Source organism: Pan troglodytes, chromosome 9 (genome assembly GCF_028858775.2).
Source record: "Pan troglodytes isolate AG18354 chromosome 9, NHGRI_mPanTro3-v2.0_pri, whole genome shotgun sequence".
In the NCBI taxonomy this organism is placed as follows: Eukaryota; Metazoa; Chordata; class Mammalia; order Primates; family Hominidae; genus Pan; species Pan troglodytes.
In genome coordinates this window covers 49,756,872-49,776,179 of record NC_072407.2, presented here as the reverse complement: position 1 = coordinate 49,776,179, position 19,308 = coordinate 49,756,872, and the positions used below count along the sequence as shown (strand labels likewise).

Sequence of the window (19,308 nt, the reverse complement as noted above, 5' to 3'; positions counted from 1 at the left end):
GTCCTCGTTCGGGTCTAAAAGGAGAGAGAGTGTTTGTTCTGGAAGCGAGGAAGCTTCTTTCTCAGGAGATGGCAGCAAATGTCTCAGGTCTCATGGCCTCAGGTCAGGTCACATACTGTCCCTGCACCAATCTCAGAGGCTGGAGACAGAATGTGCTGATGGGCCGAGGCTGGCTGGCTGGGGGGCAGGTTAGCGTCACTGAACAGCACAGAGCCTCAAGAGAAATAGGGCTTGGCCTGAGGAGAGGTGTTGGGGATGCTGGCTGGGAAGACGCAGAAGTTCCCTATTGCTGCTGTAACACAGCATCACAAACGTGGGGGCTTAAAACAACAAACATTTATTCTCTCACTTTTTTTTAGATGAAGTCTTGCTCTGTCACCCAGACTGGAGTGCAGTAGATTGATCTCAGCTCACTGCAACCTCCGCCTCCCGGGTTCAAGTGATTCTCCTGCCTTAGCCTCCTGAGTAGCTGGGATTACAGGCTCCCACCACCATGCCCGGCTAATTTTTGTATTTTCAGTAGAGACAGGGTTTCACCATGTTGGCCAGGCTGGTCTCGAACTCCTGACCTCAAGAGATCTTCCTGCTTCAGCCTCCCAAAATGCTGGGATTACAGGCATGAGCCACTGTGCCCAGCCTATTCTCTCACATTTTTTGAGGCTAGAATTCAGACAAGGTGGGGCAAGGTTGGTTCCTTCTGGAGCTTCTGGGGGAGAATCGGCTCCATACCTCACCCAGCTTACAGTGGTTGCCAGAAGCACTTGGTGTTCCTTGGCTTGTAGCCACATCACTCCAATCTCTCCTTCTGTTGTCACATGGTGTATGACACATGCCAACACGAACAACTCATTTCTTTTTTTTTTGGTATTTTTTGTAGAGATGGGGTTTTGCCATGTTGCCCAGGCTGGTCTTGAACTCCTAGGCTCAAGTGATTGCCTGCCTCGGACTCCCAGAATGCTGGGATTACAGGCGTGAGCCACCATGCCCCACCAAGCCACTGTGGCCAGCCCACGTGCCTTCTTACAAAAATACCTGTCGTTGGATTTAGTGGCCACCCTAATCCAATATGACTCCATCTTAATTTAACTAATGACATCTGCAAAGAACCCATTTCCAAACCAGGTCACATGCTGAAATTCCAGATGAACATTTTGGGGGAACGTGATTCAACCCGGTACTGAAGATAACTAGCTAATGCTCACCAGGTTAAATTAAGATGATAAAATCCATTCTGTTCAAAATGTTTCTTATTTTGGAATAATTTCAGACTTACTAAAAAATTGCAAAAATAGTACGGAGTTCCTTTAATATCCTTCACTTAGCTTTCCCTAATGTTACCGTCTTGCGTAACCATAATACAAGGATCATAACCGAGAAATTGACATTGACACACTACTACTAACTAACCTACAGACTTTCGTTCAGATTTCCCCGGTTTTTCTATTAATAGCTTTGTTTTGGCTCCAGGATGCAGCCCAGGATTCACACTGCATTTAGTTGACAGGCCTCCTTAGTCTCCCACAGGCTGGGACAGCTCCTCAGCCCTTCTCTGTCTCTCATGACCTTGACACTTTGGAAGAGTATTTGTCACTTATTTTGTAGGATAGTCCTCTATTTGGGTTGTCTGTTGCTTTTTCATAATTAGACTGAGATTACGCATTTTAGTTACGAGCAGCCGCAGAAGTAATGTGTCTTTCTCAGGGGTTGCGTGGTGGCCATATGTCTGGTGATGTTACTGGTGATGTTAACCTGGATCACTTGGTTAAGGTGGCATCTTCTGGGTTTCTCCACTGTCAACGGACTCAACTGACTATTCTCTTTGCAATTAATAAGCATCTGGAGATACTTTGGGTGGAGATACTTTGAGGCTATCCAGTTTATTAGTTGGAATTCTTCTGTTTTGAAAAAGTTATCCTTTCTTCCCCATCCATGCTGTTTGCATAACTTTTCTTCCACTTAATACTAACTCTCAGATCCTAGATTTGCCGAGTTGTCCACTGTCTGACTATATCCTGATTATTACTTAATCATTTCTCAGTTGCTGGGTAATATTTATCAATTTCCCCTCAACTACAAACAATGTTGCAATGAATGTACTTGTATTTATTGCTACTTGCTTTTGAGAGTCATTTTGAAGGCTATAGTCCCCCAAATAGAAAGTCCGAGGCAAGAGGTATGAGCATTTTTAGTTTTTCATCAATATTGCCAAATTGCCCCTCTATGAGACTGCACTTGGTAACACTACCACCCTCGGTGTATGGACCTCATTTGTCCATCCATCCGTTCATTCATATGGCTTGCCTTTGGTCAGGCTGTGCAAGGGCAGACTCAGGGGAAGCAAAGTCCCCTGCAACTCTACAGCTGCTTTACAAGCTCAGCACCCTCCTTCTCACTTATTTTATTCCCTGCCTCATCATCTTCTTCTTTTTTTTTTTTTTTTGAGATGGAGTCTCACTCTGTTGCCCAGGCTGGAGTGCAGTGGCGCGATCTCAGCTCACTACAACCTCCACCTCCTGGGTTCAAGCAATTCTCCTGCCTCAGCCTCCTGAGTAGCTGGGACTACAGGCATGCTTCACCATGCCAGGCTAATTTTTGCATTTTTTAGTAGGGATGGGTTTTTGCCATGTTAGCCAGGCTGGTCTCAAACTCCTGACCTCAAGTGATCCACCTGCCTCAGCCTCCTGAAGTGCTGGGATTGCAGGCATGAGCCACTGTGCCTGGCCCCTGCCTCATCTTCTTTAGCACAAATAAATTCCACATGTACAATACTTTAGAACAGTGTATTTTTTCAAGACATAATTCACATAGAATTCACTCTTTTACAGTGTCCTATTCAGTGGCTTTTGGTATATTTACATTGTTGTGTAACTATCACCATTATTTACTGTCAGAACATTTTGATTGCCCCCAAAAGAACCCCCATGCCCGTTAGTAATCACTGCCCATTACCCACTGCCTCTAGCCCAGGCAACCAGTGATCTGTTTTCTGCCTTTATGGATTTGCCTACTCTGGACATTTCACATAAATGGGATCCTGTGATATGTGGCCTTTGGTGACTGGATTCTTTGGTTTAGCATAATGTTTTCAAGGTTCATCCATGTTGTAGTGTGTATCAGCACTTCCTTCCTTTTAATGGCTGAATAATATCACATTGTATGTGTCTCTTAGTTTGTTCCTGCATTACTAAAATAAATAAATATGTGAGACTGGGCAATTTATAAAGAAAAGAGGTTTGTTTGGCTCACGGTTCTGCAGGCTGTACAAGCATGGCATCATCATCTGCTCAGCGTCTGGGGAGGCCTCAGGGAGCTTTCAATCATGACCAAAGGCGAAGCGGGGGCCACTGTATCTCATGGCCAGAGCTGGATGGAGAGAGAAGCGGGAGGTGCCATGCTCTTTAAACAACCAGGTCTCACGTGAACTACCAAAGAGAAAACTCACTTATTGCCACGGGAATGGCACTGGGCCATTTATGAGGGACTCGCCCCCATGATTCAAACACCTCCCACCAGATTTCACCTCCAACATTATATATATATATTTTTGAGATGAAGTCTCGCTCTTGTCACCCAGGCTGGAGTGCAGTTGTGTGATCTTGGATCATTGCCACCTCCGCCTCCCAGTTACAAGTGATTCTCCTGCCTTAGCCTCCTCAGTACCTGGGACTACAGGCACCTGCCACCATGCCTGGCTAATTTTTGTATTTTTAGTAGAGATCGGGTTTCACCATATTGGCTAGGCTGATCTCGAACTCCTGACCTCAGGTGATCCGCCAGCCTTGGCCTCCCAAAGTGCTGGGATTACAGGCGTGAGCCACCACGACCAGCCCACCTCTAACATTGGCGGTCACATTTCAACATGAGATTTGGAGGGGACAGACCTCCAAACCATATCATATGCTAGATCACATTTTGTTTACCCATACATCAGGTGGTGGACATTTGAGTTGTTTACATCTTTTGGCTATTATGAGTAAGGCTGCTGTGAACCTTGGTGTATGAGCTTCTGTATGAAGGTATTTTTTAATGTATCATGAGTAGGTACCTAGGAGTGGGGTGACTGGGTCATGTGGTAACTTTATGTTTCACTTTTGGAAAAATTGACAAAATGGCTGTACCATTTTACGTTCCCACCAGCGATGTATAAGGATTTTGACAAAATCCTTATACAGATCCTCTCAAACACTTGTTATTGTTTGTCTTTTTGATTACAGACAGTCCCCGACTTACAGTGATTTGACTTAACGACTTTGCGATGGTGCAAAAGCAATAGCTATGCAGTAGAAACATACTTCCAGAACCCATGCAATCATTTCGTTTTTCACTTTCAGTATACTAGTCAATAAATTACATGGGCTATTCAACAATTTATTAGAAAATAGGCTTTGCATGAGATGATTTCGCCCAACTGTAGGTTAATGTAAGTGTTCTGAGCACATTTTAGGTAGACTAGGCTAAGCTATGATGTTTGGTGGGTTAGGTGTATTAAATGCATTTTTGACTTATTAAATTATTTTAAAATGTATTAAGCGCATTTTCCACTTATGATGGGTTTATTGGGATGCAACTCTATTGTAAGTTAAGGAGCATCTTTTCTTTTCTTTTTTTAAGAGCCAGGGTCCAGCTCTATTGCCCAGGCCGGAGTGCACTGGTGTAGTCATAGCTTGCTGTAATCTCAAACTCCTGAGCTCAAGTGATCCTCCCGCTTCAGCCTCCTGAGTAGCTGGGACTACAGGCGTGCACCATTATGGCTGGCTAATTTTTATTTTTATTTATTTTTTGTAGAAATGAGGTCTCGATATATTGCCCAGGGTGGTCTCAAACTCCTGGCCTCAAGTGATCCTCCTGCCTCGGCCTTCCAAAGTGTTGGTATTACAGGCATGAGCCACCTTGCTCAGCGGACCTGAGGAGCATCTGTATAGCCAGACTAGTGGGTGTAAAGTGATATCTCATAGTGGTTTTGATTTGCATTTCCCTGGTGACTAATGATGTTGACCATCTCTTCCTGTGCTTGCTGGCCATTTGAATATCTTCTTTGGAGAAATATCTATTTGAGTCTTTTGCCCATTTTTAAATTTGAGGTTTTTTAAAATTTATTTTTTAGATGGAGTCTCGCTCTGTCGCCCAGCCTGGAGTTCAGTGGCGTGATCTTGGCTCGCTGCAACCTCTGCCTCCTGGGTTCAAGCAATTCTCCTGCCTCAGCCTCCTGAGCAGCTGGGATTACAGGCGCACACCACCACACCCAGCTAATTTTTGTATTTTTAGTAGAGATGGGGTTTCACCATATTGGTCAGGCTGGTCTCGGACTCTTGACCTCAGGTGATCCACCCTCCTCGGCCTCCCAAAATGTTGGGATTACAGGCATGAGCCACCATGCCCAGCCTAAAACTGAGTTTTAAAATTGTAGAATTGAAAAAGGTCTTTATATATTCTAAATACTAGGCCTTGGTAAGATATATGACTCGCAAATATGTTCTCCCATTTTGTGGATTGCTCTTTCACTTTTGTGATGTTTGCCTTGAGAATACTCGCCAGTGGCACTTGTTGGCTGCAGGTTTACTCTGAGATAATTTGCCATGAACGATCTTGCTATTATTTATTTATTTATTCATTTTTTTAGAGGGAGTCTTGCTCTGTCACCCAGGTTGGAGTGCAGTGTCGCAATCTCAGCTTACTGCAAGCTCCACCTCCCAGGATCACACCATTCTCCTGTGTCAGCCTCCCGAGTAGCTGGGACTACAGGTGCCCGCCACCACAGCCAGCTAATTTTTTTGTATTTTTAGTAGAGACGGGGTTTCACCGTGTTAGCCAGGATGGTCTCGATCTCCTGACCTTGTGATCCACCCGCCTCAGCCTCCCAAAGTGCTGGAATTACAGGCGTGAGCCACTGCGCCTGGCTACGATCTTGCTTTTATTATTATTTTTGCATTGCTCTAGTATAATTGACATTGGAAACAAAAGACATCATTCTACTTATAGCAGGCCGGTTTTAGCAGTGGTATTTCCATTTATAAATTATAGTCATTCTCAATCGCTGAAAATGTCAAATCCTAGAAAACGTAGCTTTCTTACATGTGATGTTAACCTCATTCTCGGACAGTTGTTGACTGAAGATTCATTTGACGAATCTGATTTTTCTGATATAGACTATTCTGATGATTCAGATGATTCTGATGTTAGTTCTGTTTAGAAATAACTCCAAGAACAGTTTTTACACTTTATTTTCACATTGAAAATCAGTCAGGTTTGCTTCAGCCTCAAAGAGCATGTTTATGTAAATTTAAGTGAGCATTGGCAGTGAGCTGAGCTTTTGTTCTAAAAGGGAAAATGGTTAATAATGTTCTTTGATGCACAAAAGTTTTTAATTTTGGTGAAGTCTAATTGATTATTTTTTCTTTTGTTGCTTTTGCTTGGGTGTAATTTCTAAGAAATCATTGCGTGATCCGAGGTCAGGAAGATTTACACCTATGTTTAGAGCGGTGTACTTTTTTTTTTTTTTTTGATGTAGGGTCTCACTCTATCACCCAGGCTGGAGTGCAGTGGCACAATCTTGGCTCACTGCAACCTCTGCCTCCTGAGTTCAAGTGATTCTCATGCCTCAACCTCCTGAGTAGCTGGGACCACAGTCGAGCGTCACCAGGCCTGGCTAATTTCTTTTTCTTTTTCTTTTTTTTTTTTTTTTGAGATGGAGTTTCACTCTTGTTGCCCAGGCTGGAGTGCAATGGCATGATCTCGGCTCACCGCAACCTCCACCTCCTGGGTTCAAATGATTGTCCTGCCTCAGCCTCCTGAGTAGCTGGGATTTCAGGCATGCCCCACCATGCCTGGTTAATTTTGTATTTTTAGTAGAGATGGGGGTTTCTCCATGTTGGTCAGGCTGGTCTCGAACTCCTGACCTCAGGTGATCTGCCCACCTCAGCCTCCCAAAGTGCTGGGATTACAGGTGTGAGCCACCATGCCCAGCCTAATTTTTGTATTTTTAATAGAGATAGGGTTTCACCATGTTGGCCAGGCTGGTCTTGAACTCCTGACCTCAAGCGATCCACTCACCTCGGTCTCCCAAAGTGCTGGGATTACAGGTGTGAGCCACCGTGCCTGGCCAGCAGTGTATTTTTAAATACAAGTTTTTGATCACTACTCACAGGAAGAAAACATGTGTTGTTACCTAGCATTCCCATACGTGTATAAGTTTCATGAAATAATATATACTCTTCCTGTTTTCTATTCCGTTCTATCTCACTGGAAACAATGCCAGTCAAATCCCACTAAATTGAGCTTGTGACCCATTTATTGGCTGGGAATTGTAGTTTGAAAAATCACTGCTTAAGAGTTTACAAAGTACTCTTGTGTACCTGCCCTCATTTTCTCCTCAAGGCAGGCTTGTGAGGCAGATGATGCTGTGTCTTGTTATTATTTATTTATTTATTAATTATTATTATTATTATTTTTGAGACGGAGTCTCACTCTGTCACCCAGGCTGGAGGGCAGGGGTGCAACCTCGGCTCACTACAAGCTCTGCCTCCTGGGCTCATGCCATTCTCCTGCCTCAGCCTCCTGAGTAGCTGGGACTACAGGCCCCTGTCACCACGCCCGGCTAATTTTTTTGTATTTTTAGTAGAGACGGGGTTTCACTGTGTTAGTCAGGATGGTCTCCATCTCCTGACCTCGTGATCCACCCTCCTCAGCCTCCCAAAGTGCTGGGATTACAGGTGTGAGCCACTGCGCCCGGCCGATGCTGTGTCTGTTTAACAGGTGGGAAAACAGGCTCAGAGTGACTTCCGGTGGTGACATGGCAGAGCTGGCATTCTGACCTATGCCAATGCATTTTTCATCTTTGTCATCAGCTTCCCTGCAATGATTTCCACACATTAGCATGTTTAAGAATGTCCTGGGATGGCTTGTTAAAAATGCAGTTTTCCAACCTTCACTTGCAAAGATTCTGACTCTAGGTCTGAAGTGCGGTGCAGGAAATCACATTTTTAAATTTTTTTTTTTTTTAATTTAGACAGCATTTTGCTCTGTTGCCCAGGCTGGAGTGCAGTGGCTCGATCTCGGCTCGCTGCAACCTCTGCCTCCTGGGCTCAAGCCATCCTTCCACCTCAGCCTCCTAAGTAGCTGGGACTACAGGCACATGCCACCATGCCAGCTAATTTTTGTAGAGACAGGGTTTCACCATGTTGCCCAGGCTGGTCTTGAACTCCTGAGCTCAAGTGATCTACTCGCCTCAGCCTCCTAAAGTGCTGAGATTACAGGTGTAAGCCAGTGTGCCTGGCCTAGGAAACTGCATTTTTAAACAAGCACTTCTTGAAAGCAGTGAGATGAGCTGTGAGTTTGTGGCAGGAGCACTGAACCAGGAGTCAGGAGACCTGGATCTCCACCTGCTGGCTCTGGGAGAGGCTTCCATGGATGTTCCCTGAGACTGAGCACATAGGACGCCAGCCTGGGGAGATGGCAGGAGACAAAGATGCAGCCAGTCCTGGAGCTCAGTGGCTCACACTCCAGTGAGCACATTTGGGAGGTGATGGGATTGCATTTTTTGAGGTTGCTGGTTGTGCCAGTGGGCTGAAGCCAAAAAGCAGTGACATTTTGCTTGCCTGAATAGAGTTTGTTCTTTTATTAAAGCATTGAGCCAACATATACAAATAGGGAGATTTCAAGTCATAATATGATTTCTGGCATCTCTTGAAGAGTCAGAAGATCTGGTGACTCTGAGTCTGTGTTGCTGCATGACCAGGAGAGGCTGGAGTTGGTCTGGGCCTGCCCCTGTTCCGTTCACCACAGTCCTTACCACTCCCTATTGTCTTCCCTGCCACCCACTCACTTACAGGCTGCTTTACCCTGTGGGCGTGTGAGAGTGGGTCCCTGGACTCCATGGTGTCCAGAGGCCTCCGTGCTCTGGCTCTGAGACCGTAGGTTTCCCCCAGCTGCACTTGACCCACGTTTGCACACTCCTCCATCCTCCCTCCATCCTCTTCCCACGCTTTCTCTGTTCCCTTCCCCTGGACTGTGGGCTTTTCTCTGAGACATAATCGTGGTGGTGTGAAAGACCATAGGCTCTGGGTTCCAGTGCCCACCCACCATTCCCTACTGAGTGGCCCTGGGCAAGTTAGGTAAACTCTCTGTTAAGTAACCTCAGCTTTCACCTCTGTAAAGCAGGGGGAGCACTTCCCATCCACTCCTGATATTTCCGTCCTTGTAGAGGGGTCATCTGTTAACAAGGTTGGCCTGGGCCCAGCCCAATATTCCCCAGGGAGGAGGGGGTGACTGGCCTAACTGGTGCGCCTGGGACCAAGTCGCTGCCTGTGCAGCGCAGCCCCTTCCTTCTCTTCTCTTTGGAGCTCTGCCCACCTGCGGAGACAAGCCTCCTCTCCACGCTCTTCTCTACCTCAAGTTTTACAGGGGCCAGCTCTGTCTCTGTGAGGGGAGGCTGGATTCTGGGGGCGAAATCCAGCAGTCTGGGAGTGAGTCGTTTTGTCTTATTCTGGGGTTCAGTATTAGGAAACCGCAGACCTAAGATGTATTCTCCGAAATCACCTTCACCAATAGTCAAGTCTGAAATTCATTTCACTTGGTTCTGAACAGGGGCTGGGAAGACGGGTACTGGGTCCACTCAGACACCCTCAAATAGTAGTTCCTTTGGTGGCTGTTGTGAGGGGCCATGCCTGGCAGATAGTTGCTCAATAAACAGCAATTGTTGTTGTTAAAACTTTTGCTCTTCCTACTTAGTTACACATTGAGAAATAGGAAAGGGGGACCAGTGCAGGGAGGGGTGGAGTAGGGTGGGGACAAGAGGAGGTGGGTGTGTGTGGGGGCTGGGCTCAAAGGAATGTGAAGAAATAGATAAGAAGGAGGGTAAAGTAGCCTGGATAATGCTTCTCTTAAAAGCTGCCTTCCAGGGCCTTAGAACTGTATGCAAATCACATGCAAATCTCACGCATATTTATCAGCAGCCCTCCTTGGGACTTCGGCCTGGATGTGGCCCTGAGGGAAAATTTGGTTGGAGGTCACCGAATTCCTGAGAGTTTGCAGTGAGAACCAGGGAGAACAGTTGCCTCGGAATGGGTGTGGAGGAGGGTGGGAGGAAAGAGTGGTGAGGGCAGACATGGTGGGGGTAGGTGGAGTGGGGCTGGGATCTGGGGTGCGCATGGGGGCGGAGGCCAGTCAGGATGGACACAGGAGCCTATGGAGCGCGGAGACTGTGTGAAGGTGCAGGCGGTCGCCAGCAGCAAGGGGCACTCAGCAGCTCTGCATCCCTGGACCGGCTCCCTCTCCCAGCCAGGCCCACTCCTTGGCCAGTCCGGAAGCTTGGAAAGACAGCGTGGGATCCTGAACCAGCCCTGGCCCTGCCATCAGACAGACCTTGGTCATCCTCCAGCTGGGTGACCGTAAGCCAGTTACCAAGCCTCAGTTTCTTCTTCTGTAATACAGGTTAGTAACAGTCTCCCCCTCATAGAGCTCCTGTGAAGGTGCGGGGAGCGAGGCATGGCCAGGGCCGGGGAGAGAAAGTGCTCGGTGAGTGTGAGTCTGGGGTCTTCAGACTGGTTCCAGCCGCTCCTACCCTTCACAGCCCAGCTGGGAAATCTGTGCTTTACATGCTCTGTTTCATTTAATCCCAATAAGCTCTGGCTGTGTAGCCACTATTATTACTCCCAGTTTACAGATGAGGATGCTGGACTCCCATGAGGTAGAAGAGCCAGGACAGAGCCAGCTTCACACTCAGACTTGGGCTGTTTCTCCCGATGCTCTACAGCCTCCTCCCAAATGTTAGAGCTGGTGGGTCTCAGAGATGGGTAACTATTCATTTAATACATGAAATAAAGCCCAGAGAGGTTGAGGGACTTGCCTAAGGTCACACAGCTAGTTAGGGGCAGAGCTGGAGCTTGACCAAGGGTCCTGACTGGCGGTCTTGCTCTCTTTCCTGCACAGCATACAAGACCTCCCCTCCCAGGCAGCCCAGCCTGACCACTGCGGGGGCTCTGTTTCCCTTCTCTGTCTTGTGGCACTGACTGCCCGGGGTGGCGGCTGGGTGCCTCTGGGACTCCTTGGAGGTCCTCTTCTCTCAGCTGAGAGTCTGGGGGAGTGCTGCCTGCTAAGGGCTTTGGGGGACTTCCTGTCTTCTGCCCACCTCCTCCCCCCACGCTCCCTCCGCCTCTGCCTCTGCCTGGGTCTCTCCCGCCCCTGCTCATCAGCTGTCCCTTCCCCTTTCCCACTCCAAGGCTGTCAGTGTTTGGGGGAGATTATGCAGTGTTGACATTGGAATATGAATTAGGCGAGAGCGGCAGCCAAATATTGGAATTAGGGAAGGCAGGAGCCCAGGCGGGGATCCAAGAGTGGCTGGAACATCTGTGTCTTGGCTGTTCCAGATGCCTGACCCTGCGCCCACCTGAAAACGACGGGTCCCAGAGCCACAGACAAGCTCTGATGCAGCCGAGGCTTGGTCCTTGACTTGCCAGCTGAGACCACAACTAACAGTCCCACAGAACTTGGCCCCATCAGCTCGCTGTATTCCGAAGCCCAGGAAAAGGCAGATGCTTCTGCTGTGAGTTGATAGACGGAGGCAAGATGCTGCCCCAGGATGTATTCTTCATCTGATTGTCTGAAATCCCATCTTCAGTGCTCTGTTTCTACTGCTCAGGTCAGCATTTGCAAAAATGTGTTCCACAAAACCCAAGTTCTGCAGGCTGTTAAGAAGTTGTGTGTAAAAGGTGGTTCCATGGCCATGTACTTGGGAGAGATGTTGAACAGAGCTAAGCAGGACTTCCCAGGCAGGGCCTTGAGTAATTTAATAGGCACAGCAATTCATCAGAAGGGGGAGGGATAGAGTCTGGAGTATTTCGTAAGCTTGTTTGACATGTAACCCTGTTCTCATGGAGTATCTTTTTGGAACAGTGAGAACGGATCTAACTGTATTCTAGCAGCTGCTGGTACCTCTGTCCAGGCGCTGGCGTGAGATGGACACTTAATACATATGGATTGAGTCTGAATCTCTCAGAACCTGCTTCCTGTAAAATGGAATAGCAGCACCTGTCCTGAGTGTTTTTGTTTTAATTTTTGAAAGTCAAATGAGAGGCCTGTGTGTGGGAGTAGTTGCAAGCTGAATAGTTGCACATATTTCGGGAATGATTACGATCAGCCCTGTCTCTTCTTTTAACTAATCTGATAAATGTAGACACGCTGACAGTTTTGTGATAATACTCCCCCCCTGGAGCTTTTCCATTTTCCTCTCCAGGAAGAGGGCCGTGTTTAGCATAGCATTCCTCAGTGTGAGTTCATGCCTTCATGGGCCTTATCGCATGGGAGTGCCTAGTGGCAAGCTCAAGGCCAGCTTGCTGAGTGGCAGGACAGAAAGGCAGTAGATTCCAGGGCTCTTGACTCCTGAGTCCAGCGCTGTGCTTGTCCCAGTGCTGCCGTGGTGCCAGGTGTGGGACAGGACACTGGGGAGGCACGCACGTGACAGAGGCACTTCCTGGACCAGCTCGTGGTGGCACCGTGCCCACCACCAGACACCCCTCCCAGGGCCTGAGCACGGCCCCACGCTCCCTGCAGGCCAGCCATGCTCGAGTCTGGGATCAAGAGTGCTCTCTTTAAGGAGGCTGGGATCTCAGAGTGGGACTCTCAGCATCCAGATACCAAAGGGGGTCGTCCTCTTCCTCCCTCTTTTCTTCCTGCAGGGGTTTCTTGGGCCACAGCCTCACCTTTGCCTATCCCCCTCAGTTGGGAATTGTCTGAATTAAGAGTTAAAAAAGGTCAGATCTTGGAAGGATTGAGCCTGCTCTCCCAGGAAGCCCAGAGAAAACTTCAAGTCATAAACCCATTGTCCTGGAAACCCTCACTTCCCCTAGCTGTGCCTCGGTTTCCCCATCTGTAAGCTGAGGAACCTCATCTAGCTCTAGAAAGTAAGTCTATGGATTGAGAAACATCATAAACTCCTGCCATTTACATATGAAATACTTCTTGTAATTCCCTCTCCCCTCCGTCCACCCTCCTGTGGGGTCCTCCTCGTGTCACCCCTGTGTGATTACAGTAGCTTCCTAAGGTGTCTCCCGGACTCTAGTACTTCTCCTTCACGTCTGCCTGGAGAAATCTTTGTAGGTTCTGCTCTCCTCATGTCCTTTCCCTACTTTCAAACTTGGGATGGCTTCCTGCTGCTCCTGGGTAAGGTCTGTGTCACATCTCTTCACCTCTGCCACAGAGACCACTTGGGATTTTCTAGAGTGCTGGAAGTTTTACTCTTCCTAGCCTTTGCTTTTGCCATTTCTTCAGCTAAAATGCCTTTCCTCCTTCTCCTGATGATGACATTTTCTGCAACCTGCAAGACCTAAGTTCTTCCCACCCATCTTGCTTCTCCTCTTCTCCCTTGATGCTCCTATTGTAAGTGCCTTTGTGCTTTTTTTTTTTTTTTTTTTTTGAGACACAGTCTTGCTCTGTCATCTAGGCTGGAGTACAGTGGCACAATCAAGGCTCACTGCAACCTCCATCTCCTGAGTGTGAGAGATTCTCCTGCCTCAGCCTCCCGAGTAGCTGGGATTACAGGCACTGGCCACCATGCCCAGCTAATTTTTGTATTTTTAGTAGAGACGGGTTTTCACCATGTTGGCCAGGCTGGTCTCGAACTCCTGACCTCAAGTGATTCACCCGCCTTGACCTTCCAAAGTGCCGGGATTACAGGTATGAGCCACCGCGCCTGGCCTGTGCTGTTTTATTTTTTTTTTGCATTGTATCATAACCAGTTAACGTACTTGATTTTCATCACTATAAATCCCATTATATGACCAATCATCCCAAACATTTAGCATTTTCCTTAAGTTATAAAAGTAAACCAGGCGCGGTAGCTCATTCCTGTAATCTCGGCACTTCGGGAGGCCAAGGTGGAGGATCGCTTGAAGCTAGGAGTTCAAGACTAGCCCTGGCAACATAGCGATAATCCGTCTCTACAAAAAATACAAAAACACTTTGGGAGGCCGAGGCGGGTGGATCACCTGAGGTTGGGAGTTCAAGACCAGCCTGGCCAACATGGCGATACCCTGTCTCTACTAAAAAATACAAAAATTAGCCAGGCGTGGTGGCGGGTACCTGTAATCCCAGCTACTCAGGAGGCTGAGGCACAAGAATTGCTTGAACCCGAAAGGCGGGGGTTGCAGTGAGCCGAGATAGTGCCACTGCACCCCAGCTTGGATGACAGAGTAATACTCCATTTCAAAAAAAGAAAAAACCCCCAAAAACAAAAAAACTAAACAAATACAAAAAATTAACTGGGCAGGTGGCACACACCTGTAGTCCCAGCTACTCAGGAGGCTGAACTCAGGAGGCTGAGGGGAGGATTACTTGAGCCTGGAAGGTCAAGGCTGCAGTGAGCCGTGATGTGCCACTGCACTCCAGTTTGGGTGACAAAGCAAGAGCCCGTCTCTCTTGGGGGGTGGGGGGGAAGCGCACTCTTGTAACATCTCCAAATGGTTGAGAAGTAAAGTGAAACGCCCCCCTTCTCTAACCCTATTGGTCAGTCCTGCGACTCCTGGGTAATGGCTGCTAATGGTTCCTTATGTGTTCTTCCGCCCGTACGCCTTTGCATTTTCAACGTGTATGCATGTACCAAAATTGATGTAACTGGCCTCCATTACGGGACATTTAGGTTGTTTTCCATTATCTACTGCTGTAAATAATGCTGCAAAGATCACCTTCAGATTCAAATATTTCTGCAGGCAGCGTCTTAGAAATGGGATTGCTGGGTCACAGAGAACATCCACTTAAAATTTTTAATGAACACTGCCAAACCGTCGTCAGGGAAGACTTCCAGCAAGTCTCGTACTGATGTGGAAATATCTGTTCTCCTCCCTTGAAAGTGGGTCTGGATCTTAATTTGTCGCTGTGGCCCTGGCATGTAGTAGGCTCAGTAAATGCTTGCTGAGTGACCCTACGGGTTATCAAGCCCTGGCTCTCTATTTTCTCAGAAAAAAAGCAGCCCTTCTGCCCCTAAAAAAAGTCTACAAAGTCAACTGTGAGACCAGACCTTGACCTGTTCCGTTTGGCGCTCTGGATTGCGGAGCATACCGAGGAGTCCTGGGTACTTTCTTTGTTAAGTGGGGTGTGTGTTGTTTTTGTTTTCAAAGCTGGCCTGGAGGCTCTGGGTTGCCATGGCAACTCTTGAGCAGGGCCGCCTTTTCCCTTCCCTCCATCTTGGGAGCCCTGGTTGCCATAACAACTGATTGGTCCTCTCCTCTTCCTCCAGCTCTGCCACAGGGCTCCAGCTTCCCTCTGGGGGCACCACTGTTCTTAGGTCTGGGGCAACCCTGATTTCACTTGACCCATGTACCTTGGGACCCTCTTGAGAGGAGATGTAAGCGAGGCCATTACTGGGGAGGGTGGCGGCAGAAAACAGCATGGCCACTGGGAAGGGGAGAGGGCTCAGGTGGAGGAAGAGTGAGGTTCCCTGCTCCAACCTAGCTTGGGAGAATCAGTGTTGCCTGGGGACCAGAGGGGGAAGCAAGTTCCTCTGAGGTTCAGGGGTGGTTTTGGGGATCAGTGAGGTACAGGGACTGTGAGGTCTCAAGCATTCTTCCTCAACATTTCCTGTTGTAGATGGCAGAGCAGATGCAATGGCACCCCTGAGCTGCCCTCAGGGAGTCCTCAGCCTTGGAGGAGGCAGGAGACCTGGGCTATGGAGCCACTCACAGGCCCTACTGAGAACAACTTGGTATCCATCACAGTCCTCTTCAGAATGCCCAGAATATGGGGATAAGACGGTGAAACCGGCGTGTTTATTAACACAATGGAATATTCTGTGGCCAAATCAAAGGAAGACGTTGAGGATACTGGTGACACCTGGAAACGTACTGCTAAGGGAAAAAAGCAGGACCACAATGTTATGTGGATATTGACTGCGACTATATAATGCCAGCGTGGACTTCTCAGAGATGGAATTTGGAGGAATGTAATACAGATGCAAATAGAGTTTTCCCCACACTGCCTTCTCCTGCGGTGTTTCTTCATCTCTGTCAACAGCCTTGCCACCTACTCTGTTGCCCAAACCAGAAACTTGATTCAAACTAGACTTCTCCCTCTGCCCTCATGCCCCATTCCTGTTAGTCACAAGTCCTGCTGGTTCCAGCTCTGAGACAGCTTTCAGAGTACTCCTCCTCCTGTTCCCACATTCACATCCCCTAGGGGACTCTCTCCTCCCAGCGTGTCTGTTCCCCCGCATGCCCCCCACGCTCTGCTCCCCTGGCACCTCTGCCATGCTGCTGCCCCAGGGCAGATGTGGCCAAGGGGCTCCTCTCCTCCCACTCCTCGTTTGCTCCAGGATCAAGGACACACTTCTTGGCCCATTGAAGGCCCTTCCAGATCCACTTCCTTAGCCTAGGCTCTAGCTTCTCCCTACTTGCAGCCATGCAGAACTCCAGGAGGCTCTCTTTATTCCTCTTTGCCTGTGAAGATAGCTGCCTCTGGCAGGAATACCCTTCGCTGCCTGATCTGCCTGGTCAACTCCTATCCCCCATTTCAGATTTTGCCCAAGACTTTCTAAGACAGTAGAAGAAAGGTTTCCACTCCTTTCCCCTCCTGAAAACTGTACAGAAACCACAGGAGAACAGGAATAGAAGCCTGAACTCCGTCTTTGGTGGAACATGGAGACCTCTCTGCTCTTGAATCTCAATACATGGAGGGGGAAGCTGCTGGAGGAGGATAAAGTGCTCAGCAGAGAGGAGAAACATCAAACCTCTGTGCTTACGAGTGGGGAAGGCACTATAGAAATGAGCTGATTTTCTCTACAGAGACCCAGAAAGGGTCCAGGATCAGAGGCACCAGGTATCACAGGAAGTGGGGCAGGACCTGAGAATAGGGGTAGGGGGTAGTTTGAAAGTCTGTGTAAGGAGCAGTAGACTTCCAAGTCCCACTCCATCCTATGCAGCCAGGTGACTGTCCTCCTTACTCCCACGAGAGACCAGAGGTCCTGGTCTCAGAGATGCCAAGTGTGAAGAGAAGGGGTGAGGTGTCCTAATAAAGGCTCCCAGCCTCCTTCCCCACCCACCTCCAGGGTACCAGAATCAGGCTTATGCCTGCACCCTGCACTAACCCCATGCAAAGACTGAAGTGTGTTTTCTCTGGAGGAATTAAACAAGCCCAAAGAAATGACTGACAGATGCTTATGCTCAGGGGTCTGTAGCAGATAAGCTGGTGGGAGCAACTGAGTGTCCAATTAACGTGCCACACTCAGGCACTTCATACCTCCAACCGGCCCTGCAGTGGGGAACCATTAAATACCAACACACACCCAAAGATCACGGACACTTGAGGGACACTTTCTCTCAGTATTCCGAGGAAGATAAGAACCAAGAGGAAATGGAGACTATGCAGGGAGCAGAATATAAGGTTGAAGAAACCATAACTGATATCCTTAGAGAGATACAAGAACATATTGCACCCATTAAAAAATAACAGAGTGAAATAAAGAAATAGAGAAAAAGAAAGAATCCTTAAAAGTAAAAATCCTGATGGTAAAAATTTTAAAAACTATCAAGAGTTGGAAGATAAAGTTGAGGAACTTCCTCTGTACATATAACAAAGAGAGACAAAGACATGAAGCAGAGAAGAGGCAGGAGAGAAAGTGTAAGCAATTAGGGATCATGCTGGGTGTGGTGACTCATGCTTATAATCCCAGTGCTTCAGGAGGCTGAGGTGGGAGGATTGCTTGAGGCCAGGAGTTTGGGACAAGCCTGGGCAACACAGTAGAACCACATTTCTACAGAAAATAAACAAATTAGTTGCATATGGTGCACCTGTAGTCCCAGCCACTAGGGGAGGCTGAGATAGGAGGATCACTTGAGCCCAGGAGGTTTTTTTTCTTCTGTTGTGCTGGGATTACAGGTGTGAGCCACCATGCCCGGCCGAGCCCAGGAGTTTGAGACTGCTGTTGAGCCCTGATTGTACCACTGTACTGCAGTCTGGGTGACAGAGCAAGACCTGTCTCTGAAAAAATTTATATATAATTAAGGAATCAATCTAGGAGGTCCAACATTCAGCTAATAGGGGTCCCAGAAATGGAGAGAGGAAGGAATGAAATTGTCAAGGAAATAATACAAGAAAATTTCCCAGAATTAAAGGACATGTGTCCTAGATGGTAAGATCCACTGAGTATCCAACTCAGTCAGTGAAAAAAATATCCACATCCAGGCTCATCATTACAACCTTCCAGATGCAGAGATCAAGGCAGCTCTGTGAGGTTTCTGGAGACAGCTGGCTGGGACTTAGACGAGACAAGTGAGGCACTTGCCTTGTGGGTGGAATTTAAGGGGGCACAAAAAACTCAGTGATCAAGATAAAAAAATTAATGCACTATTTAAAAAAGAGGCTGGGCGCAGTGGCTCACGCCTGTAATCCCAGCACCTTGGGAGGCTAAGGCAAGCAGATCACTTGAGGTCAGGAGTTCAAGACCAACCCAGCCAACATGGAGAAACCCCATCTCTACTAAAAATACAAAAATTAGCCGGGCATGGTGGTGCACACCTGTAATCCCAGCTACTTAGGAGGCTGAGGCAGGAGAACTGCTTGAACCTGGGAGTTGGAGGTTGCAGTGAGCCAAGATCGCACCACTGCATTCCAGCCTGGGTGACAGAGCAAGACTCTGTCTCAGAAAAAAAAAAAAAAAAAAAAAAAAAAAAAAAAAAAAAAAAGAAAAGAAAATGAAAGCAACCCATGGTAAACAAACAGCAAAATTTTAAGTTAGAGACATGGTCCGACAGGACTGGGATTTGGGCGAGGTGAGTGAGGTCAAGCTGAATAAGCGTAGGTTTGGATCTTGTCTTTATTTGAAATTGACATTTCAATGGGTGAATTTTTTGGCACTCCCTTGCATGTTTGCATCTCAGATGGGTGCTTCACTCACTTCATCCTAGTCCCAGCCCTGCACAGGAAGCCTCTGGAGTGATGGCATCAAGCTGCTCAACAGTGACACTGGAAGTTTGAAGACAAGGAAGCAATGCCTTTCAAAATTCTGACTAAGACTGGCTCATGAGCGGTGGCTTATGCCTGTAATCCCAGCACTTCGGGAGGCTGAGGCGGGTGGATCACTTGAGGTCAGGCATTGGGGACCAGCCTGACCGACATAGTGAAACCCCATCTCTACTAAAAATACAACAATTAGCTGGCTGTGGTGGCACAGGCCTGTAGTCCCAGCTGCTTCGGAGGCTAAGGCAGGAGAATTTCTTGAACCCGGGAGGCCAAGATCACACCACTGCACTCCAGCCTGGGAGACAGAGTGAGACTTTGTCTCAAAATAAGCAAAAAACAGATCTGACTGAAAATGTTTTTCTAACT

At 47.9% G+C, this 19,308-nt stretch overlaps 1 long non-coding RNA gene across 1 annotated transcript; it reads left to right on the top strand.

Moving 5' to 3' along the window:
* Positions 1-14,872: 14,872 nt before the first annotated feature.
* Positions 14,873-15,963, top strand: LOC107967330 (uncharacterized). Its single transcript, XR_001707675.3, has 2 exons — positions 14,873-15,334; positions 15,577-15,963. It is a non-coding gene; the product is annotated as an uncharacterized LOC107967330 (long non-coding RNA).
* The last annotated feature ends 3,345 nt before the right edge of the window (positions 15,964-19,308 follow it).